General features: G+C 41.1%; 1 protein-coding gene across 1 annotated transcript in view; it reads left to right on the top strand.

Annotated features, from left to right (window-relative positions):
- GIPC2 (GIPC PDZ domain containing family member 2) overlaps positions 1 to 26,570 on the top strand; it is a 1,066,976-nt gene that overhangs the window by 683,321 nt on the left and 357,085 nt on the right. The gene's annotated exons all lie outside the window — the stretch shown is intronic.

The following is a 26,570-nucleotide window of genomic DNA, read 5'->3' as shown; positions in this document are numbered from 1 at the left end:
AAAAGCCAGCACAGCTGATTGAAAATAAGCTGTACCTCTTTTTTTTTGAATGAGATTGGGAAACTGTGAGGTTTGGGAAATTTGCCATTTCCTCACTGTAGTGCAGTCTCGAAGTTAGTGTATGCAGTTATCAGGAGGTATAGGGGGTGCAGCCCCCTACAAAAAAATTTTTTTTTCCTTTTTTTTTTTTGACTGATTGTTTTTCAAGCTGTTAACCATACTTGAGGTTTGGAATCATGTTGGTGATAATATTTTGCTTAATAACGTTCAACCTCCCCTGAGTGCAGGAACATGCAACTTGAATCACCATGAGGGCCGTAACACCTCCTTCTATAAAACTGCACACTCCCATTTACTTGCACAGTAAGGGGATACTTTTTATTGGGTGCCTTGATGAACCACAAACATGCTCAGAAGCTACTTGTCTGCCCCCTTGCTCTGAAGGGTTGCTACAATCCCCTGCCCCCAAGGGTGGATATGCCCATCTTCCCTGCCAGTTCTGTCAAGTGGTTGAGTCATGATTCAAACTCTGTTTGCTGGCCTTAGTCATAGCTTTATCCTTCTGCACCACAGAACTGGCTGTCTTGTAGGTTTTATGCTCTGTATTGCACATTTATCTTGATCATACTACAGTTCTAGTGATTTACAAAATGTAGTTAATTCAGATTTTGCTATCTCTGAAATAAATTAACAAAAGTGTCAAGATTATTTTAAATATTCCACAGAGTCACAACTCCCACAGCTATCATACAGGAACTATAAATAATATACCTCTTAAAGAATCAGCCTTTCTGATATTTGTTTATAAATGTGTTATTTTCCATAGTTCTGTGCTGTGGTTAAGTACATATGTATTGTTATTTTTATTTATTTACTGACTGGGTATTTGTTTACAAGGATAGTCTGACTGGGTAAGAGCTGCCCCTTTAAAGTAGAGGCCCAGGCAGAAAAGCTCCATCAAAATTATAAATGAGAAGTACAAAATTCACAAAGAACAGTGAGTCATAGTTCAAAAGAGATGTCACAAAAGGAAATATTGCCAGCCCAGCTCAATGGAGTTTTGTAAATAATTATATGTCATTTGTGAATATTGATATGATTTCTATAAAAGTGTGACAGAAGAAAATACTGCCAGCCCAGCTATCTGGAATTTTGTAAATAATTATATGTCAGTTGTGAATGTCAGCATGATTTGTATGCTGGTGTTGCAAACGTATTAGAACTGTATGTTATGTGTATATTAAACTGCTGGTACAGAAGTGTGTGTGAAAAGGGTTTGTATAGTACTGGGCTTATAGATAAATCCACAGGGTACCCTACTGGAAGAGAACAGAAATGTGTATAAACTATTGTAATTCTGTAAATGTATATGTTTTAACAGTGGGAACTGGCACATAGATTAACTTGCAAAACATCAATAAAATAGTTGAAATTAAATTGTTTTATAACTGTGCCATAAAAGAGATGTTATCTTTCAGTTTCAGTGCAGCAAGGAGACAGGATGTCTAAAACTAGGGAGCCTTCTGCATTGTTGTGTAAGTGTTTTATTGTTTTATGTCTTCTAGCAGCTGCCAAGATCTAAGGACTATGTATTTTTTACAGGGAAATACTAAATGCTGGTAGTTTCTAGCAATGATTGTTTTTGAGCCTGGGAACTGAAGTCAGGTGACAAAAAGTGATGTCATGCTGCAAGTATCCCAGCAGTAATATTTGACATTAATTTAAGAAGTCTTTAAAGAGAGACAGTGAATTTTGTATTTTGTCTTTGACCTGGCATCATCTGCTGGAAACATCCACTCACCACATCTGCCTTGCCTTGCTGTGTAAGTAAGTTAACTAGGGTACAGTAATTTATTTTAGATTCAGTACAGAATATAGTAAAGATTAGTTTAGATGTTTTCTGTATTTATTTGAGACTGTTCTGCGTTGTTGTTTTAAATATTTTGTGTGATTTTTGATCTCTGAAGTTACTGTGATGATTTACTGACTATTTCCTTGTTCTTTTATGATTTATTATTAAATATATCTAAACCTGTCTTTGTGGCTGATATTTGTGAGACATATTTAAGCTCTGAGAGTACTTGCATATTTATTTGGTAACACTGTGCAGGCCACTCCTAATAGCCTTGCTCTTGGTCAGACTACCATTTGGATTAATAGTAACATTACACAGTAAGATTAGACACCCTTTTTTAAGGGCCTTATAGTAGCTGCTAAGGGGTTCTGGTAGTAGTGATAACTACCTTATAGCCTGGGGAGAAGGGGCATAGCTGGTAAACCTGAGCCAGCCTTTCCCAGATATGTGTGTGTGTGTGTGTGTGTGTGTGTGTGTGTGTGTGTGTGTGTGTCTGTAAAACAAATCTCCAAGAGTGTTTTTGTGTCAGCTACTTGGACAGGGACACAAATCACTGGTTGGATAGAGAGAATGTTGGAGGACTTGGCCTGGAACCCTGGCTAAGGACTTAACTCTATAGCTGTGCCAGTGGGGAGTCTTATTGGGGATCTGGAGAAAGAGGGAGAAACCAGCCCCAGATGACTGTGGTCTCTGTGTGCTCTTAGCCTTAAGTGAAATTGCACTTTACTGTGTGTGTACTTGTCATCCTTCCAGTGTGTACATCTCCCACTTTTGCCAGTGGTGAGGCTTGAGGCTCCTTGATTACTGGGGCATCACAGGAGATATAACATTTTTACGTAAGAGGTATAATAAATAAAAATATATGCATATGTTTATATGACTATGTTATAGTGAAAGAAAGTATAGATATTTACACTGAGACTGTTTTTTAAACTTTATATGATGAGTAACCTAGCTATATGTCATAGTAATGTGCAACATTAGGTAAGCTGGTTTTATAAAGAGATGGAAACTGTCATGAGGAAGAACTGTTAGCCTGATGTAGTACATGAACGTAGCTAGGAGCTGTTAAGGTATTGTTTAAGCTGTGATTTAAAGGTGTTCAACTTGTCTATTTATCTTAATTGAGGTGGGAGTATAGAGAGACGCACACAGTATTGTTTGCCTTGGTAGTGATTAGAAGAGATTTTTCTCTAGACTGACTTTCACTAGATGTTGTATATAGGTGCAAGATATCATGTAAGGGAGGGCAGGAGTCCTGTGTATAGGTTAAGTAGTGTGGTAGTTCCATCCAATTTATCTATCTGAGAGTTGTGCAGTAATGTGTTTTGAATGGGAAGCTGGCAGCATATTTGACATTTTTATTGTAGTATGTTTCAAATTTCATTTTATATGTGGAGTGTAGGTTTGTGAGGATTGATGATGTATACGGGAGGGAAGGCAAGGTGGTTGAAGCAAGTAAAACTTCTAGCTTGCTCTATTTGATAGGGTCGAGCACAGTACAGAGAGCTACTTTTCATTTGCATTTTTTAATAACTTGTAGAATGTCTTGATCAAATGTGCAATTTTTGTGTATGGTAACAGGAATTTAGTCTAGGGTATGAATTCAGTTTTGGCTTATCTGCGGAGGAGATGTGAAAATTTTGTTTTTATAGTGAGAGTCGGTTGTATAGGAAGAGCATTAATTTTGTATTTTTTTTTTATTTGATTCAACAGTAAGTTAACCATAAATAGCGATGTTTCAACTGATGTGAAGGAGTCTTGGCTTATTTTTTGTAGCTCAAAGAGAGCTGGGGCTGAGCAGATTAGAGCTGCCTGCATACTGTACTAGTTTTTGTTTAATGTAACGAGGTCATTTATAAAGATGTTAATAAGTAAAGGGCCTAAATTCTAACCTTGAGGGATTCCAATGGATACTGGTGGGAAAGTAGAGATTTCTTTGCATTTCACAGTCTGCTGCCAATTTGATAAATAACTATGGAACCAGGAGTGGTAAGAGTGATGGATGCTGATTGAAGAAAGCTGCGATGATAGTATTTGAAGGGGAGACAGTGCTGAATGCCTTGAATAGATCAAGGAAAAGAGGTGACACTAAGCTACTTTAGTTTTTATTTAAGTTTATTGTATTGGTGAAATTGAGGAGGACTGCTGTTGTGCTATGATGCGGGTAGAAACCATGTTTGGATTTGGAGGGGGAGATTGTTAACAGTTAGATGTTTGTAAAGCTGAGAGTGAATGCATCTTTTTAAGACATTAGATAGCCAGAGTAGAGAATGACTATGGGTCAGTAGTTCAAGAAATCTGTACAGTTTCCTCTTTTATGGCATGGGATGATGAAAGACTTTTTCTAGAAAGTCCAGAAATAGTTTTCTCTGTTGAAGTAGTTAATCGAGGTGGAGATTGGGTAGGCTTGTTCAGGAGCACCAACTTTAAGATATTCAGTGGGTATATTGTCTACAGCTATGATAGTAGTTGTAGTTTAAATTGGTGTTACTTCATTGCAGTAATGGTACTGGTTGAAGTATAAAAGGATTTGAAGGATGTTGCTGTGACTCGGAGATAGATGGTGAAGCTGGATTGTTGATACTGAGTAAGAAAATAAGTGATCCTGAGCACAGTCATCATGTATCTTGTCGAGTGAAACTAGCACTCACTTTAATTTGAGTATATTGTGACATATTTCTTTTGTATTTTTAAGTGTTGTTTGAATGAAGTACATTCTTTTGAACTTCATGACCCAAGACAGTATGATACCTTGTGCATACATATGTTATGCCACTCGGCAGTGCCTCATATGCTGACTAAAGCTTTTCTTGTTGATACAGTTTTTAAACTTAGTGTATCTCAGTTCAAATCAAACCTTTTATGTGATTTTATGCTCAGAAGAGAATGAATCCGATTGTCTGTTCACATTCCTGCTGCTGCTGGACTGCCAAGGGTTTTGAATGAATTTTTAAAAGAGTTGAACAGTAAGGGTATTGGACTGTCACAGCAAACTGAAATCATTAGCTTCTGGTGGCGACACTTAAAGAATTTCTAGTTTTCTAAGAATTTATAAGCATTTTTTTTGACAGTTTGGACTGAAAATGAAGACAGAAAGACAGCAATCCTTATCATTGTGGTAGGTTGTGATGCCATGAAAGGATGACTGAAAAAATACATGGTACTAGTAAGCCTGTTATAAAATAATTATAACCTACCCAAAGTGAAATAATATTGATTTAAGTTTTAACGCTATAAAAGAAAGCTTAGTGAGTCTATGACTATGTAGCTGAGCTGTGAAAATTAATCCGGGATTGCATTTTGAATAAACGATGGACACCTACAAGAAAGGCTGCATTGGAAGTGCCTTAAATATTACTGTTCTTTAGAATCAGTATAGAAAAATGTGCATGATATAGATGTAAGACAGTCTGCTGTTACATGCAGCAGTGTATAAACACATAACTGTAATGTGTGAGTGCTTGGGTAAGTAGGGCAGCAAAACCAGCGAATGTTGTTTGGTGCCTTGAGGAAACAGCACACACCTAATTTCAAGTTAGAAGAATGCCACATCTGTAGCTGAATTTTGCAAGTAGCAAGAGCTCATAGAAATAAGAAATATAAACATTTTAAGAAAGCGTGAAAGGCTTTTTAGTACAGATCGCACGCACAATGTCCAGCACCTCACTGAGGAAGGTAGCACAGAGAGTACAAAGCAAACATTTCTTTTACACAGAGTTCAAAGTCTGAAAATGCAGGAAGTTAACCCATTCCTGTTGGAAACAAAATATAGAAAAGAAGCCCAAGAATGTTGAGGATGATACTAACAGCAGTGTCAGCATATTGAAATTCAGAGACATAAAGTGGCTTTTCCAGGAATAGGTATTTTACTGAAAACTTGTACACAATAAATGTAAAATACAAGATGCTGCAGATGTTAAATTTACTTACAAGGAATAAGAAGAAACATTATTTTGGCAGTAGTTAAAGGTACTAGACCAAGCTGGCTGTGTAGAAAATTCACTTAAATGGGGGAATATTTAGTACGTAATTCTGAAAGTGTAGCTTTAGGAAATGTGCTTTTTAAACATAAAGCTGTGTTTCAGGAAAAAAAACATGTTCGCACATATATTACCTACGCCTTTCATACCTAGATCTTTTCCTTTATCAGTGAGCACTAAGGGTGAAAAAGAAATAGATAGATGGCTGAAAAAAAATCTTCAAAAAAGAAATAAGTACATGGTTGAAAGTAATCACAACTGCTGTAAATATTTAAAATGGGCTGTTCATGTGATACCTGCATTGAAATATTTTGGAACAGATAGATTGTTTACAGATTATTTATCGACTATTAACCAAGTAGTTTCTTTAGAACAGTATGCAGTGAGGAAGATATTTTTCTGTTATTGACAGGAGGACCAAAAGTTTGGAAAATATATATGTGATATACCTATTTATTTATGTATTTAACATTTGTTTACTGGGATGGTCCGTCTGGGTCAAAATAACCCATTTTCAGCAGAGACCCAGGGAGAAAAGCTCCAATAGTACAGACTACATAGAAAATAAAATATAAAAAAAGTATTACAATGTACATAAATGAAAAATTAATGCAGTTACATCTGAAGAATCAACACAAATCAGTATTATCAGAGGAATTCAGACATATGTCAGTTGTATAATCTGGTCTTTGGATATCTGCAGAATCTGTTGTAGGATCTCTATGATTTAGTAACCGGTTGTAGTCGTTACACAAGTATTTATACATTGGTGGAACAGACAATTGTATATACGTATAATACATGCAATACAATCTGGACTTAGGATATCAGAGCAAGGATGGAGAAAGTGTATGAAGCTGTAGTTGAGAAATCCAGACGTACATCTGCAAAGGTAGGCAAGTAACACTTGCATTCTTCCGATTTACCATTTACAACTGTAGCAAAATGTTCTGTGCTTCATTTGGTGGCCTTTCCAGAGTGGCCATTACAGACATTAAAGGAAGGGATGAAAGAGATCAAATGTGTGATTGTAGAAACAAAACTGTTATAGTTTTTGTTTAACTACAGCATTACTTTTCAGTTGAAGACAGCTTTGCCACTGGCAGAAATTCTTATGACACAAGGCTACAGAGAGCCCCCCTGCATTACCAGGCTGTAACTCATACAACACTTTCTGGCCACTTAACTTGGACAGGAACACCAAAGGCGGAGGTGTGTCCATATTCATTAAGGATATCCACACCTCCAGGCTAGTTGCTCAGCATAATGCATCCGAGGTTATCCAAGTGCAACTAACTCTGGACAAAACTGCAATCCAAATTGTACCTTGCTACAGATCCCCCACCATGCCCCAGGATTCCCACTCCTCTTTTCTTGATGTACTGGAAAATATTAGGGTTCAACCAAACACTCTAATAATGGGCGATTTCAACTACCCCACCATTAACTGGGAAAACTACTCCTGTACCAACTCCTTCGCTCAACACTTTCTGGAATTCATAAATTCCAATGCCCTGGATCAACCTATCCACACCCCCACCAGGGGCAACAATATCCTAGACCTAGTCATTACCAACATGAGTGACCAGTGTTCCACACCTGAAGTCAACTCCTCGTTGGTCAGATCTGACCATAAGCTAATCACCCTAGATATCCACATCCCACCCCACCCCCATTAAGGATTTCATGGTAAAACATTTCTGCAAAGTCAACTTCATGCTTCTTAAGACAGAAGTGGCAAACTTCATGACACCCATGCAGATGGACAATACAGTTACGACTGCTGAATCCTACACAGATGCACTCTATAAGCACTTACACGAGTGCATGGATCATGCTATCCCAAACAGAACAAAGACGCTATCCTCCAAAAAAAAAAGGAAGCCAGTCTGGTGGTCCCCTGCCATAAACAAACTCTACAACAGAAGGAAGAAACTGCTGCAAAAGAGAGTAAAATCCCATGAGTGGAGGAATTCCCTGGTCAGCCTCAGTAAGAAGCTGAGATCCCTTATAAAATCCTCCAAAGCTAGCTATGAAAACAAAATTGCCACTTATACTAGGGACAACCACAAAGCGTTCTATAGCTATGTCAAGAATCTCAGTGGCAACACCCAGATCTGCTCTGAATTACAGCACAACGGCACAAAAATTACAGAACCAACTGATATTGCCAATGTCCTGGCAGACAGGTTCAGTGCTAACTTTACCCCCACCCCTTACCACCTAAAGGGCCCATATCTATACAGGAAGATATAGAGTCCCTGTAATCACAACTACACAGGTAAAAGCTGCACTCTCTAAAGCTAAAAACACAGCATCCATGGGACCGGACAACATCCCAGGCTGTGTTTTACACAAACTTCAGAACGAACTGGGTCCCCACCTAAGCACCATGTTCAATCATAGTCTCACATCAATGGCCTTGTGCATATTGTCTGGCGCACAGCAACAGTTATCCCATTCCACAAAGGGGGAGCCACCACTGATCCTGGGAACTATCGCCCTATTAGCCTGACCAGCCTAGTCTGTAAGGCCATGGAACGTATCATCATGGAACTTATAAACAAAGATATTGGCAACCTCCAAACTCTGGACCCCACCCAGTTCGGGTTTGTGAAAGGCAAATCATGCCTCCTGAAACTTATCGACTTCTTTGAGGCAGTCACCAAAGCTGTCGACAAGGTTTAGGTGGTTTACACAGCCTGTCTTGACCTCACCAAGGCTTTTGGCACCATCCCCCATTCTGGTATTATAGCTAAACTCACTAAACTAGGTATAAATCCCTACGTCACAAGATGGGTTGCCAATTGGCTCACTGACAGAACCCACACTGTAAAAGTTGCAGACTACAAATCTGACTTCAAACCAGTGACAAGTGGAGTACCACAGGGTTCAGTCCTGGGACCTCTCCTGTTTGGTATCTACTTCTCTGAAAACACAGAAGGCCTTTGGCTAATGAAGTTTGCAGATGACTGCAAACTAGGAGCCATAGTTGAGTTCCCAAATGATGTAGACATCCTACAGAAGGGCCTCACTGAGACAGATGCCTGGTGTCAGAGCCATGGCCTCAAGCTCACTGCCAAAAAGTGCATTGTCATCCCCTTTGGTAAAAACTCTGTACCTATGAACTACCACATTACACCGAATGTGTGATGAGACCTTGGGACCCAGGTGGACAGTAGTCTCTCCTTTGATAATCACATCACCACAGTAGTCAGAAAATCTTTCTACGTGGCACACCTCATCACAAAAGGGTTCTCATCTAGGAAAAAAGAGGTCATTGTTCCCCTCAACTCGACACTCATTAGACCCATTATAGAGTACAATGCCCCTTTTGGAGTGTACCTCACAAGACATCTGCAGCAGCTGGAAAGGCCACAAAAGTACCTCACAAAGAGGATTACTGGCCTCAAACAGATGTCCTACACTGACCATCTCAAAAAGCACCAGCTTTACTTTGTAGCATATTGCCTACTCCAAGGTGATCTCTGCCTAACATATAAAGCTATGTCAAACCCAGAGCTGTTGGACATGCTACACCTAAAGAAATCCCAATCCCTCTGAGCTACACGATCTAGGGACCTAAACCTTGTCATGCTGGAGGGATAGATTCCTGTCCCAGATACTTCCCATACTCTGGAACAAGCTACCCATCTATGTCAAGCAAAGTTCCTCATTAGCACTCTTCAAGACAAATCTTGATAAGTGGATGGGAAATAGGAAATAAACCCCGGGGATCACTTTTGTGGCTCTGCTCAACAGGGGCACAGGAAAATAACTTTCTTGCATGGTGTAAGCCAGGGAGACTTGTTGGCTAGGCTTACTTCGGCCCTTGGGCCGATAGCCTAGTACCTACCTATGAACAAAGGTTGAGAATCTACAGTTGCCTGCTTCTAAAAGATATGAAAATAAAAAAAAAATGTGAAGAACTCTATGGGCTCAAATGGACTCAGAAGCAACAGCAAATTAGCCAGCACTGGTGGCATACAGGGATAAAGCTCTGACCATATCACTGGTGAACCGAGTTCACTTAGCAGCTTGGGTGCTTGATGGAGTTGGCCAGAGATGATGGTCATGCTCATCCTGGAGGAGATGGTGGGACAGAGCAGGATGTATACAATGGCAATTCCTTGGAAGAGGGGCAGTGTTGGAAAGGCACATCCTAGTGGAAGGCTTTCAGCCTTTAAAGACTACCTCTTGAAGATAGCCTTCATTAGTGAGTGTATAGGAGCATATGCACATGGGGAAAGGCATTGTGGGTCTCCATGGAAATATTTGTAGCTCATCCCCAGGACAGAAGAAGTGGGGTTAGACCATACAATTACCATCAATGCAGCAATGCAGGTGAGAGCACAAACAGCCCTCTTGTTTTACTGTATGTTGGCCCCCTCTAGACAGCTGTACCCCCTGTACTATATATATATTTGACAGTTTGGAGTTGCTAATCATCTATCATGCTTTTGGGAGATGGGGAAGAACTGAGTAGCCAGAGAATCGACCAAGCAGACATAAGAAGAATAGGCAAACTTCTCACAGACAGTGACTGGAGAGCAGGACTGAACCACTGACTCCATAGCTGTGAGGTAGAAATCCTACCAGTGAGCTGATATTTTCCACCTAACCATGTTAGAGATTTGTGAAATATCTGTCAGGCAAGAATGCACTTTCAATTTACTGAAGGCATGATGGTCTAGTAAAAAAAATGCCTTTTAGAATTTGTTATGTATACTTGTTGATACTATACCAGTTAGTGCATAATGTCATAAGTTTCAAATATTTACAATACTAAATTCGGTTTAATGGAGTTTATCATAAGAAAAGTGTATGTATGTGGTGAGGGAGTAATTTGTCAATCCATGTATTTTGCCGCTTGGCACATTGTATGCAGAATGAAAGTTGCTGCACTTAAGATATTAGAACCTATCTAAAAGGATTATTCCATTTTTTCCTTTTGACTGAAGTTGTTCTTTGTATTTCATCTGTTCATATTGCTGCCCTTCTTTGCCACAGAGTGTGGTTTTCTTATTAATGCTTTTGAATGATTAAAGGTGTTTTGAGGTTGTTTCCAAGATTTAACATGAAATAACATTGCATTTGAATCATGGTCTGTGTTCTTGAGGAATAGCTGTTGGCTAGCAAACTCTTGAAGTAGTAATTTGCATGTGTGTGTGTGTGTGTGTGTGTGTGTGTGTTCATGGAAGCTGCTGTCTAGTTTGGAAATACAAGAATACCTTCTGTCTGCTTTTTAGGGGATAAATGTGTATGTTTACATTTTAAGTCATGAACTATATGCTGTGACTGCTTTGGCCACCGGGTGTCAGTATTCCACAGTATTAGACTTCTTTATTGCAGGACAAAAAGATGAAATGCAATGTTGTTTCAATAGCAGAACACAAAGGCATCCTCAGCTATAGTTCATTATGTTGCTGTTCCTCAAGTTTAGTCTTAAACGTTTTGTGCTCCACACTGTTCCGCATTGAAAGGATCTGACACACATTTGTTATCTATTTATTTTTTTTAACAGTTATCCTTGGTAAATAATACTTCATCATGCAACTCGTCAAGAACTTTGTTAGCCGAAGAAACAGTTCTTAACCATGCTGTGAGCTTCCTAGCTGAAGTTGTTGGTAACTGTTTAGCAGGTGTTCCACATTTTACCCATTTGTTCCTCATTGTTCCACATTGTGAGAAGTAGTGTTCCACATTTTTGAGGCAGAAGGTTCAGAGCTGTGCAAAAAGGGATATTTTGTACTAGCCGTCTGTTACAGGTAGTGTTACTAATGCTAGATACAGTGCTTTAATAACTACTTATACTTAGAAAGGGAGAATAGAAATTTAAAGAGGCATTTTAAAGGTGTATTTGGGAGAAAATGAAAGTGCACAGCTCAGAGACATAAACCTAGAACACAAATCGGTGAGAGAATGAGATAGAGAGTATGTGCTTGTGTGTGTGCGTGTGTTATTTCAGACTGAACATGTAGATGGCCAGGTTCAAAGCCTAGCATAATAGTGGAAATCATTCTCAAATGAAACAGTAGAACCAGTGTTTAGTTAGGAGAGAAAAACAGCCAATTTTGTGGCATATCCATTATGTTTTCCTTGTATTCACTTTTATGTTAAGCTTGTTCAGCACTTTTGTATACACATCAGTGTCCATGTCAGCAAAGTTTAATTTGTAATGTTTAATTAAATTGAATGCCTGCTAAAGAGATGTTGTTTGTAACATTTCATTGCCTCAAAATGCTTGACATTCTGCATTCGACTTGCTTGCTGCAGATCTTTTTCTGCATTGCTTTGAACTTCAGTCATTTGTACCATTTGAACATGGAATGGAGAATAATGGAACCAATACCTAAGAAGATTTGTAAATTTTAGAGCAGGGTTCTTCAGATTAATTAGGATGAGATAGGGTATGCAATTACTGGTGGTAATGGGAGTAATCTTTTTGGACCATGCAGATGCATATTTTTGCTAGTCATTGCATTACTTTTATGGACTTTTTTTCAGTTTAGATCACCTCCCCTTGCATATGTATTTGTTTGTATGTTTATATACCTCTTGGCTAATTTTGTGAAAGCTTAACTACAGTTTCAGCTTGTTCTAATTTTTATTTCAGCACAATGAGCATTTAGGGAATCACTTACCCATTTACTTTTGCTTCATTTATGTTTTGTCTATTGTAATGCACAAGAGATACTTCAGGTGCAGCTAACATTGGATAAAACAGTGATTAAGGTTGTAGCCTGCTATAGGTCCCCAACCATGTCCCAAGACCCGCACTCCACGTTCCTAAGCACCCTGGAGAATATTAGGGTCCAACCTAATACTCTCGTACTAGGCGACTTCAACTATCCCTCCATTAACTGGATAAACTACTCATGTACCAATGCACTTGCCCAATGTTTCCTGGAGTTCATTAATTCCAATACTCTGGACCAGGTCGTTCTTACCCCCACTAGAGGTAGCAACATCCTTGACCTGGTCATTACTAACATGGGCGACCGTTGCTCTACACCAATAGTCAGCTCCTCCCTGGTTAGATCTGACCACAAACTAATCACCTTGGAAATCCACCCCCCCCCCCCCCAGCAAAGGTAATCACCATGAAAAACTTCTCCAAAGCTAATTTTGGGATCCTAAAAACAGTGGTGGCTAACTTCACGGCACCCATGCAAATGGAGAATAGTTGCATGACTGCAGAATCATACACCAATGCACTGTACGAACATGTACACAAATACATGTATCTCGCCATACCCAATAGAACCAAGACACCCTCCTCCAAAACAAGGAAGCCAATGTATGGTGGTCCACTGCCATAAACAAACCCTGCAACAGAAGGAGGAAACTGATGCGGAATAAGGTGAAGTCCCAAGACTGGAAAAAATCCCTTATTTGCCTCAACAAAAAATTAAGATCCCTCATCAAATCTTCTAACGCTAGGTATGAAAACAGAATTGCATTAGATGGTAAAGTCAACCACAAGGCCTTCTATAGTTATGTAAAGAATCTGCATGGCAATACCCAGATTTGCTCTGAGCTACTGCACAATGGTACCTCCTGTACCGAGCCAACAGATGTTGCCAGTATACTGGTTGACAGATTCAGTGCTAATTTTACCCCCCCCCCCCCGAAGGACCAATCATAATACCAGTAGATTGCCAGACACCCAGTATTACTGCTGCACAAGTTAAAACAGCACCATCCAAGGCCAAGGATATAGCTTCTATGGGACTTGACAATATCCCTGGTTGTGTTCTACATGAAGTACAGAGTGAACTGGCACCTCACCTGTGTGCCCTGTTCAATCACAGCCTCACCTCAGGCTTTGTCCCTGCCAAATGGTGCACTGCTACAGTCATCCCTCTCCACAAAGGAGAAGCGACTACAGACCCTGGGAACTATTGCCCCATTAGCCTGACAAGTCTGATATGCAAAGCTATGGAACGCATCATCATGGACCTAATAAACAAGGATGTAGGGAAGCTCCAAACCCTGGATCCCACACCGTTTGGTTTTGTGAAGGGTAGATCATGCCTGCTCAACTTGGTTGACTTCTTTGAATCAGTCACCAGAGCTGTGGATGAAGACAAGGTGGTTCATACAGCCTACCTTGATCTGGCCAAGGCTTTTGATGCAATTCCCCACTCAGGAATCATAGACAAACTGACTAAGCTTGGCATCAACCCCTGTATCACTAGGTGGGTTGCAAACTGGCTCATAGATAGAACCCAGAGTGTGAAAGTAGCTGACTCCAAGTCAGACTGCCGATTAGTCACGAGTGGAGTCCCACAGGGTTCAGTCCTGAGTCCTCTCCTGTTTGGTATCTACTTCTCTGAAGTCCAGGCCAACATGAAGAGACTCTGGCTGACAAAGTTTGCAGACGATTGCAGGTTGGGAGTTATTAACTCCCCAAGTGATGTTGACATCCTACAGAATGGCCTCGCTGTGACCAACAGCTGGTGTCAGAACCATGGCTTAAGCTCAGTGCCAAAAAACGTGTCATCATCCCCTTTGGGAAAAACCCGGTTCCCGTGAATTACCACATTGATGGTAGTCCACTGAACACAGAAGGTGTTATAAGAGATCTGGGAACACGGGCTTACAGCAACCTTTCTTTTGATCACCACATTGCCACTTTGGTCAGAAAGTCCTTCTTTGTGACACATCTCATTACTAAGGGTTTTGCATCCAGGAAGAAAGAGGTCATTGTCTCCCTGTACTATTCCCTCATTAGGCCAGTCATAGAGTACAATGCCCCATTTGGCATGTACCTCAATAGACACCTGCGGCAACTGTAGAGGCCGCAGAAGTACCTCACAAAGAGGATCCTAGGCCTTAAACACTTGTCCTATATAGACAGACTCAAAAAACTCCCAACTATTCTCTGTCTCATATCACCTACTTAGAGGCAATCTCTGCTTGACTTACAAAGCCATGTCTGACCCAACTCTGTTTAGAAATGCTACATCTAAAGAAATCCCAATCCCTCTGCACCACATGCTCCAGGGAACTCAACCTCATTACCTCAGTTAACAAAACATGTTGGAGGGACAGGTTCATAATCCAGAGACTGTCCATGCTATGGAACAGACTTCCCATACATGTCAAGAAAAGCACCTCGCTGAGCCTCTTCAAGAGAAATCTTGATGAGTGGATGGAAAACAGACAATCCTCCCCAGGGATAACTCCAGTGGCTCTACTCAACAAAGGCACTGGGAAATAAGGTCGGATGGCACTATGCCAGGGTAATCCTATGCCTAGGCTTTTAAAGGCCCCAGGGCCATTAGCCTAGTTCACATCTATGAACCTATGAAACAGTTTCAGATGCAGACCATTGACTATGCATAGATGCTCAGTTTCACAGGAAGTAACCTTAGGGGATTATACATTAGCGTAAAGAAGACACCGTGATTTAATAGAAAATACAGAAATGAAAAATTATAATGTCTCTGTGATGCCCGTGTACTGGCCCAGCAATCAAGGAGCCTCAATCCTTACCACTAACACCAGTGAGGGGCATCCACATTGGGAAGAATAACAAATGCACACACAGTAAAGTACAATTTTCCTTAAGAGCACACAGAGATCACAGTCAGTCTGGGGCTGGTTTCTCCCTTTCTCTCCAGATCCCCATTAAGATTCCCCACTGGCATATCTATAGGGTCCAGATCTCAGCCTAGTGGTCAAGCTAAAATCTCCAGCACCCTCTCTGTCCCACCATTGCTTCATGTCCCTGCCCAAGTAGCTGACACACACACACTGAAATATGAGTTGTATATAAACACACAGACACTCCTGGGGAAGGGCTGGCACAGGTCCTCCAGCTATGCCCCTTCTGCCCAGACTATATGGTAGTACCACTTGCCACCGACCACTAATATCTGCTACTAATAAGGCCATTATCAAAGGGTGTCCAATTATTACTGTGCAATATTATTATCCAATTAGTAAGTGTGACCAGAACTTTTTTAGGGCTTATTGGAGTGGATTGGCCAGTATCACTATATACATGCAGTGTACTCTAGAGCTTAAGTTATCTCAATACAAAACAGTCACAGTTGAAAGGTTTAAAAATATTTAATAATAAATAATAAGAACACAAGACAATACTTCTTACTACACAGTGCTAGTCAAGAGTTCAGAAATCACAGGAAAATGCTTAAAATAATACAGTAGAACAGTTCTGATATCACTACAGAAAACAGCTAGACTAACTTACTATTTTCTATCTATTTCTTAAGAGCAACACAAAGTCTAAGATCCTACTTACATACAGACAGAGCAAAGCAAGTGCTGGTGAGTGTTGTCAGCTTTAGACAAAATCCAAAATGCTCTCTCTATCTCTGAGAAACTGCTGACTCATTTTAGATTACATCATTGTTAACAATTCTCTGGTTTCCCAGGCTAACAGAATCTCTACATTTACATTTATTTGTAAGCTTGCACCTGGTCAGCAAACTACAGCAAGACATTATATATGTAAAATCTAGCAATTAACTCTGGTCTCAGAACAATAGAAAGAATCTGCTGGCTCAGACACCAGGGCTCCGAGTTTGAGATCAAAGTCATACAAGTCTTGACTTATCAGCTTTCTTCCAGCAGAGTGCACTGTTGTTACATTTTTGACATTCAGTATTTAACACCATTTTCTTCCATTTAAGAGAACAAGCCTGTGGCTTATATTAATATTTACTAATGACAGAATTATCCACAAAATTCTATCTAGCTAGGCTGGCAGCCTTCACATATCTTCATATTTCTTCCCCTCTGAGAACCCAAGCTAGTTTTTCAAGGGTCCCTTGAGAAACGTTGCTTGAGAGAGTTCTGTCTATCTGAGTATACCGTACCCCATTGCCTGTCTTGAGAGCCCGTCTGCATTGGCATTGCTACTCCCACTGCAGTGCTGCACTGACATATATGTTTGCAACCCTAGACTCTATCTTAGCAACTTGACATTTTGCTGGCTGGCTCTGTTTAACCATGTTAGGGGATTGTGATTTGTCATTATAGTGATATTTATTCCATACAGATAAGGCTGAAGTTTCTGCAGTGCCCACACTATGGCTAGATATTCCTTTTCTACACCTGCATAACATTCCTCCCTGGGTTGAAGCCTACAACTTAGGTAAACCACTGGGTGCTCTTCTCCCTCTGAAGAAATCTGGCTACATACAGCCCCCACCCCATGGTTTGAAGCATCAACCTGCACAGCAAATTCTTTGCTGTAATCTGGACTGGCTAACACAGGGGGTTCTCCCAAAGCTTCTTTAAGCTTCTGGAATGGCTGCTCACATGCTGAGGTCCACACTACCTTGTCTGGCTTGTTCTTCCTTGTCAGGGCTGTGAGTGGAGGAGCTATGGTACTATAAATGGGGGCGAACTTTCTGTATTACCCTGCTGTCCCTAAGAATGCCCTCACCTGCTTTTTGGTAACAGGTGCAGGCCATACCTGAATGGCTTCCACTTTGGCAGGTTTTGGCCTGATCTTACCACTCCCCACTCTATGTCCCAGGTAGGAGACCTCTGCCATACCCACCTGACATTTGCTCGGCTTAATGGTCAACCCTGCCCTCTGTAGTCTGCCCAGCACCTCCCTGACATATTGAAGGTGCTCTTGCCAGGAATGGCTGTAGATGGCAATATCATCTAGGTAAGCAAGGGCAAACCTTCCTGGTAGGATATGATCTACCAGCCTCTGGAAAGTTGTTGGGGCATTTTTCATCCCAAAGGGCATCTTTGTGAATTCATACAAGCCAAAAGGAGTCACAAAGGCTGACCGCTCTCTAGCACTGGGAGTCAAGGGCACCTGCCAGTAACTCTTGGCGAGATCAATGGTGGTAAGAGACTTAGCCCAACCCAGCTGCTCTAGGGCCTCATCTGTCCTAGGCATGGAGTAAGCATCTGACTCTGTGTGACTATTTAATTTCCAGTAGTCCACACAGGACCTGGTGCTGCCATCCTTCTTTGGCACCAGCACCATTGGGGAGGCCCAGGGACTGTTGGACTCTTGAATTACCCCTAGTTCCAACGTTTCCTGTATCTCTTCCCTCAGAGTCTGTTTGACTCTTTCAGGTCCCCTATCAGGGTCCTGCCTAATAGGCATTTGGGGGTCCTGTATCCACCTGGTGCTGCACCAGGTGGGTGCACCCTGGTTTCCTAGTGAACACGTCCCCAAATTCCAGTAACACTGCTCGGATTTCTCGAACCTGGGTAGGAGATAGCTGCTGGGACATTGCTACCCCTTCCACTGAGGTGTCAGTCCGAGCCTCACAGAGGAGATCAGTCACCAGATCTCCCTCAGACTTTTCCTGCAAGCCACTGCAAATTCTCAGCACAACGGCCCCCCTATGATGGTAAGGTATCATCATGTTAACATGGTACAACTTGTGCCCCTGCTTTCTGCCTAACAGTTCCACCATGTAGTTAACATCACTTACCTTTCTTATCACCTTGTAGGGTCCCTCCCAAGTTGCTTGCAGCTTGTTGTGTCTGACAGGAATGAGAACCATTACCTGCTGCCCAACAGCATACTCTCCAGCTCGAGCATTCCTGTCATACCATACCTTTTTCTGTTTGCTTCTGCCAGGTTCTCCTGGCCAAACCCATGAGTTCCCTGAGTCTTGTCCTGAAGTTTAGGACATATGCCACAACAGACTCCTTGTGAGGTTCACACTCACCTTCCCACTCATCACAAATTAAATCTAGAGGTCCCCTCACCCTATGCCCATACAACAACTCAAAGGGTGAAAACCTGTGGATTCCCGGGGAACCTCTCTGTAAGCAAAAAACAGATGGGGCAAATATTTGTCCCACTCCCTCTTAAACTGGTCTGCAAATGCCTGTAGAATGGACTTGATTGTAGAGTTTAACCTCTCAACAAGACCATTAGTCTGGGGATGGTAAGGGGTGGTCTTCAGGTGCTTCACCTCACAGTACTTCCACAGACAAGCCAGCAGGTCTGACATGAAATTGGTACCTCTGTCAAGTCAGTATTTCTTTTGGGAAACCTACCCTGCTGAAAATCTCTAACAAAGCATTTGCCACCTTTTCTGCCTCAATGGGGAGGACAAAACCACTACCTCAGGGTATCTCATAGCATAATTTGCTACCACTAGGATATACTTTTTCCCTGTGGAACTTGGGGTACTCAGAGGCCCCACAATATCCATAGCTACCCTCTGAAATGGCTCCTCAATCACAGGAAAGGCATCAAAGGAGGTCTCACCTTGTCTCCTGTCTTGCCTACCTTTTGGCAGTGCTCACAGGTCCTGCAGTACCCTGTTACATCTCTGGAAATTCCAGGAGAAGAAAAGTTCTACATAATACATCTTTTTGTACATTTTATGCCCATATGACCTGCAAAGGGAATATCATGGGCTATGGCTAGAAGCACCAGATGGTAGGCCGTAGGCACTACCAACTGCTGTACCCTCTTACCTTCTAGCCCTCCCTCAGGGGTTCACTCTCTATACAGTAACCCTTTGTTCCAGTGTACAGTTTTCCCCTTCCCTTGGGAATCAGATGCCTCACTAGCTACCTGCCTTAGGCCTTACAGTGTACAGTTTGAGTGCTGAGCCTGTCTCAACTTTCTCTTTGTAACCCTTCCCAGCTCCCCTTCCACAGGAAGTCTGGTATCCCCTGACAGTGGTGCCTCACTGTCAGCCTGAGTACTACTACTCACCTCTACCTTTGCAGTCACTCTGTCCAAGGGGACATCAGTACCCACAAGCAGCTGTGGCTCACCTTCAGTCTCAATGCTGCAGGGTAGCTCCCTCCCTGAATTAACCATCTTACCAGTCCTGGCTGCAAGTATGCAGTCTTTCTGGGTCTCCCTCAGGCTACCAGACCCACACGCTGGTCTCAAAGCCTGACTGCATGTAACTGCATTAACACATGGTACTGCCTCATCCAAGTACTTCCCTAAAAGGACATCTGCAGGATGGTAGTTCAGTACCCTTGTTGTCTCAAGACAACCTACTATTGGCACTTTCTTTCCCACTTACTGGCTCCCTCACCTTTTGTTCCCCACCTTGACTCCATGTACATCTGTATGCCACATGGCCGCACTGGTTGCATTCAAACCATTTAAGCCTAGGTCCTGGATGTGTACCTGGACTAGTGGCTTCCCCTGCTACTGGCAGATTCTTTTGGGCAGTCTGGGCTGCCCACCATTGATTCCTTTAGACCCATGAGCAGTACTGAGGATCCCTTTCCTGTGCAGGGATAGCCTAGGTCTCCCTTCTTCCCCAACTCCTCTGAATTAGCACATTGTCTATCAGCTAACAAGATCCTCATGTCCTCAGGCAAAGTGCTAAGTGTTTGTTCCCTCACCAAAAGGTCTGCCAGCCCTTAAAAAGTGGTGACCTGACATCCACTCACCCACCTATGAAAATAAGTGCTCAGTTCAGCAACATATTCACACACACTTTTATCTGCCTTGCATCTATGCTCACAAAACTTTTTCCTATAAGTTTCAGGTGTTAGCTTAAAAAATTCTAACAAGTAGTTCATAACAGTGATATAATCAAAACAGTCCATGTCAGACATTTTGGACAAAATAGTTACAGCTTTACCATGGAGTAAGGGGGTCATGAACTGTACCCAGAGCCTTTGGTCAACATTATACTGTTTACATACCCTCTCAAACATGCGAATGAAACTATCAAAATTATCCCCCTCTGTAAACTGCGGAAGAAATTTACTGACCATTTATGCTTCTGGGGTCCAGTTACTCCCTTCCCCATTACCTCCAAGACTTTGATGAAGAGTCAGCATCTCCTTTTCATGCTGTCTCTGCCTTTCCTTCTCCTCAACTTCCAGGCATAGTAGTTTTTCATTCTCCTCAGCCTGTGGACATCTCAGTGCTGCTTCTGTTTCCAAATACCTGGCCTCCAACTCAAGTCTCTTTAGCTCCAGATGGATTTTTAAGTCCTTTGCAGAAAGGTTGAGCTGTCCATTCTCTGAGTGTTGTATAACTCCCCGGCCAGTCTGATCATCCTCCTGATTGCTGTTCTCTGATGCAGCTGTGACCAAAGTGCAATCATGTCTGCCTTAGTCAGGTTTCCATGCATCAGTCCCTTAGCCTGGCACATCTCAGCCAACTGGCTGCTTGACAGACAGCTTGCCGTACTCCTCTGCTGACATGCTTGTCTGCTCTCACTGACTTAGCTAACAAAAGAAATAAAACAATTGTGATCTGAATTCTGAATATTCACTACATGGCAGATTTAGAGTACAAACACCCTCAGTGATCACTGTACACAAGCTACAGGAATTCACTATCTACACCACTACAAGCCAATTGCCAACCAATTAATATATGGTGTGGATATCCCACCACTGCCAAACAATTAATATCTGACGCCTGTGCACTGGCCCAGCAATCAAGGAATCTCAATTCGTACCACTAACACCAGTGAGGGTCATCCACACTGGGAAGGATAAGAAATATACACACAGTAAAGTACAATTTCCCTTAAGAGCACACAAAGATCACAGTCTGGGGCTGGTTTCTCCCTTTCTCTCCAGATCCCCAATAAGACTTCCCACTGGCACAGTTATAGGGTACAGATTTCAGCCTAGTGGTCAAGGTAAAATCTCCAGCACCCTCTCTGTCCCACCAGTGCTTAGTGTCCCTGCCCAAGTAGCTGACCTACACACACACTTTGAGATATGAGTTTTATATAAACTCACAGACACTCCTGGGGAAAGCTGGCACAGGTTCTCCAGCTATGCCTCTTCTGCCCAGACTATACGGTAGTACCACTTGCCACCAACCACTAATATCAGCTACCAATAAGGCCCTTATCAAAGGGTGCCCAATTATTACTGTGCAATATTATTATCCAATTAGAAAGTGTGACCAGAACTTTTTTAAAGCTTATTGGAGTGGCTTGGCCAGTATGACTATATACATGCAGTGTACTCTAGAGGTTAATTTATCTCTACACAAATCAGCCACAATTGAAAGGTTTAAAATATTTAATAATAAGTAATAAGAACACAAGACAATACTTCTTACTATACAGTGTTAATCAAGAGTTCAGAGATCACAGGAAAATGCTTAAAATAATACAGTAGAACAGTTCTGACATCAGTACAGAAAACAGCTAGACTAACTTATTATTTTCTATCTATTTCTTAAGAGAAACACTGAAGTCTAAGACCCTACTTCCATACAGACAGAGCAAAGCAAGTGCTGGTGAGTGTTGTCAGCTTTAGACAAAATCCAAAATGCTCTCTCTGTCCCTGAGAAAGCCCTTTAAATTGATAATGCATCCTGCTGACTCATTTTAGATTACATCATTCTTAACAATTTTCTGGTTTCCCAGGCTAACAGAAACTCTACATTTACATTTCTTAGTAAGCTTGTACCTGGTCAGGAAACTACAACAATTAAAGACATTATATATGTAAAATCTAGCAACTACCTCTGGTCTCAAAACAATAGAAAGAATCTGCTGGTTCAGACACCATGGCTCTGAGTTTGAGATCAAAGTCATAAAAAGCTTGACTTATCAGCTTTCTTCCAGCAGAGTGCACTGCTGTTACATTTTTGACGTTCAACATTTAACAATGTATTCTTCCATATAAGAGAACAAGCCTGTGGCTTATATTAATATTTACAAATGACAATTATCTACAAAATTTTATCTAGCTAGGCTGGCAGCCTTCACATATCTTCACAGTCTCCATCGCTGAGAGTACAAAATGGTGGATCCTGCCAAGCTGTCTTCGGTCTCTTTCCAGCTGTCTAATGAGATGATCATCATCCCTCTTTCTCAATTCAGTGTCACTCTGTCTTCTTTGACACTCTTGCTTACCGTGTGGCTAGCCCTGACGCAGCTCACAGTCTGTGATCTGTGTTCTCCTATCTTATGGATACTGCCTACCACAGTGGATGCCCACAGCGGTTGGTTTGTACAACTCTTTCCCCAATAGGGCACCATCTAGAGTCTGTGCTGCTGCCCACGACTACTTCTTGGGTGAGTTTGAGATTACAGGGCTGTAGCATGTGAACTGTGCATCTGTGATTGAAAAGATTTATAAGACTTTTACTTGATTTTATTTATTTATTTAACAGGGGAGGGAGGGTGGCCTAATGGTTAAGGTGTTTGCCTTGCAAACACAAGGTGCAGGGTTTGAGTCTCACAAGGGATAATTGGCTAGGCTTAAAATGGCTCGCAAGGGCAGTTAGCTTAGTACTAATCTATGAACCTATGAACATTTGTTAACCGGGAAAGACTGATTGAACACAGGTCCATTTTCAGCGGAGGCCTGGGGAGAAAAGCTCCAGATTATTACATATATACAGAAGTAAGTATTAGCAAGCAAATTCAGTGAATATTCAGTTATAACATAGTACAGTAGTTAGTATTAACAAGCAAAAAATCAGTGAATATTCAGTTAAAACATAGTAAACAGCACAAGATTATATAGCTTTTTTGGAGGAATTTACAAGAAAATAATGGCATGCAAAACATTGAAACAGCAATATCCATTCATAAACATATGGTTCATGGCACTAAACAAGAGATCAGATCTAGCAGAGGAAAGAGTCATATCAGCAATTATGTTAGAAAACATAATGATGACCTGTGTGGAGATATAGAGATCAAACCTGGTAGAGGAATCACTAATAATAGCACATTCATTAGGATACGTACTATGATGAACTCTTTATGGTACTAAAAATCAAATCTAAGTGAGAATCATGATATTAGTACTATCAATGTGATAAAAATAGGATGTACTCATAGTGTGTGGGTGTTAGGTTATAGATGAAAGGAGCTTGTTAAGTAAATAGTTAGCCTGGGGAGGCGCAGGAACATAACCAGTTATTCATAAAGTGTGATTTGAAGAGTTTGTTAAATTGTTTAGTGGCGCTATTGGAGGTTAGGTGGGTAGGCAGGGAATTCCAAGCTTTAGAAATAGAGTAACTGAAGAGAGATTTCCCAGTATCATTGTCAAGTTTGATGACATCTAGGCGGTTTTGGGTACTAGATCTTGGAGATCTATCTGTGGAATAAGGGTGTAGTATCTTCTGGAATACAGGGATTTTATCAGGGTGGTAGTATAGTTTATGAGCTAGTGATAACTGATTGAGTTAAAGTATTTGAGGCAGCTTCAGCCAATTGAGTTGTTTCAGAGAAACACAGTAATGGGTACAATATGAGGACTCAGTAGCAAACCTGACAATCTTATTGTAACAAGATTTAAGGTTTGTTAAGGTCAGCTTTGCGAAGGTTGGTTAGTATTGGGGATGCATAGAGGAGGGTAGACAACAGATATGCCCTAGCTATAATAGCTTTGGTGTGTTTAGTGAGAAATTGTTTGTTCCGATAGAGCAGTCCTAGTTTTTTATTGACCTTCTTGATAGTAAGGCCAACAGTTTAGTGTGGGTGGGCGGGGTGATCAAGGTATTCTTACTGGACATGATGCTAAAGTTGTGACTTGGGGGAGAGGATTTACATAGGCTGAAGAGAAGTAATTATTTTGTTTTCTTTGTGATGAGAATAAGCTGAGAGTTAGTGAACCAGGTCTTTGCTAGTGAAAAACTGTTTTGGGTTAGGGAGTGTAGGTCATCTAATATGTGGGCTGCACATATGAGGGTGGTGTCATCAGCATATTGTACTACTGAGGCATTGGGAATGGAGGGTGAGAGTTGATTGGTATACAGAGAGAAAAGTAATGGACCAAGGATGGATCCTTGAGGGACTCCCATGGATACTGGTAACATAGAGGACAGTTGGTTCTGCCATGTTTCTGCTTGTTGCCATTGTGATAGGTAGCTTTTAAACCATGAGATTGATGATGGGCTAATGTTCAGGGTAGAAACTGTATTAAGAAGTCTATTGTAGTTGACCATATCGAAAGCTTTAGATCTAAAATTATGGTAGAAACTAATTGTCCCTTATTTCTGTGGAGGTTCACTGTGTTGGAAAAGGATGTTAGTGTTGTGGTGGTGCTGTGGAAGCATCTAAAGCCATGCTGATATGTAGATAGGAGATTGTTTTTTAGAAGGAAGTTCATTAGTTGAGTGTAATATTTTTGATAAGGGTGATAGAATTGCAATTGGTCAGTAATTAGTAAGCTCTAAGGAGTTACCTCCTTTGTGTAGGGGTATTATATAGGAGGTTTTCCATGTAATAGGTACTTTGCATTCAGTAATAGATCTATTAATGAGAATGGTAACTGAATAGGCTATGGCTTTTCCAGCCAGTTGAAGGAATTCAACTGGTAAATTATCAGCAGCCAGGGAAGTTGGTTTAAGTTTGGATATGAGTTTTAAGATGGAATTGGTTGAAACCGGTACAAACTGAGGTGGGAGGTAATATCCTGAGTGTTTGTACTATTTTGTAAGGGTGCTAGCATAGGGCAGCTACTTTTATTTAGGGTTTCTACAAGGGTCTGAACTGTTTCGGTGAAGTATTTATTAAACTTGGTGGGAATGCTATCTTGGTTGTTGGCTGTAGCTGGCGTAGTTGTTGTAGATTTACCTGGTTGAAGTATAGAGTGGATTGCAGCCCAGAATTTTTGTGGGTTGTTGGCATGTTTTTCCTGGGGATTTTGGTAGTAGTTCATTTTGTCTAGTGTAATGAATTTCTTGGCTTTATTATGTAGTTCTAAGTAGATGTGTTTAGTAGGTTGGGTTTTGTTTGGGTGGAACTGTATCCGTGCTTTATCCCTGTTGTTAAGAATAATTTTTGTTGCCTTTGTCAGCCAAGGAGCATATTTTGCTTTTATTCTTATAGTTCTGGTAGGAGCATGGTGGTTTAGTATTTGTAGGAAGGTACAGTTAAATAAGTGTACTGCCTCATCATGGGGTAATTGTGTCAGTGGCTTCCAGTTGCAACATTTTAAATTGGATATAAAGTTGTTTGATTTAAAGTTGTTTTTGTTTCTGACTGTTCTAAAGGTTATCTGATTAAATTGATGAGTTCTGGTTCTAAGCAGGAAAGGGTAGATGATTGCTAAGATTATTGGGCAGGCACCCAGCTTGAGATCCGAGGGAGGGATCAGATATAAGAATCCAGTTCAGTATGGACTGGTGTTTGATGTTTTATCAGTTCTAGTGGTGAATGAGATAAGTTGGGTAAACCCATGGAGGTTAATGTGGGTGAATGGATTGGGGCCAGAGCAGCTGAGCCAGTCTATATTAAAAGTCTCCTAACAAAATATTTTCATGGGGAAGTGAACTTGAGATCCATTCTAGTAGGTTTTCCGGATTAGTAATGCTGTAACCAGGTGGGAAATAGCAGCCTCTGATATTTGTATTGTTTATTGGGGTTCAGTTTTAGTCTAGTGAAAATAAGTTCCACATTATTGATGTCTGAAGTATTGATATCAGGTTGTTCCAGGATGAGATGGTCTTTGAATAAAAAGTGCTACCCCCCCCCCCTGTTTATTTGCCTTTTTCTGTCTGTACGTATGATATTGTATCCCGGTACTGTTATTTCATTACTTTTGATTTCTGGTTTTAGCCATGTTTCTGTTAGTAGTACAATGTCAGGTTTATATAGAGCTAATAGGGCATGAAGGTCATGAACTTTATTTAAGATGCGTCATATTCAGGTTAAGAAAAATGAGAGAGGCATTATTTCTGTGGAGCAGGGGATTAAGCTGATCAGGGTTTGAGTTGGTTGGAGTTTTGGGACCAGGGTTGGGATGTATGTCAACACATCATGCATGTTTCTTTAGTATATGTGAGTACAGTTTGATTAATTTAT

Source organism: Protopterus annectens, chromosome 10.part0 (genome assembly GCF_019279795.1).
Source record: "Protopterus annectens isolate FY-2018-M chromosome 10.part0, PAN1.0, whole genome shotgun sequence".
Classification (NCBI taxonomy): Eukaryota; Metazoa; Chordata; order Ceratodontiformes; family Protopteridae; genus Protopterus; species Protopterus annectens.
Note: the sequence above shows the minus strand (reverse complement) of the source record. Positions and strands in the feature narration are given on the sequence as shown.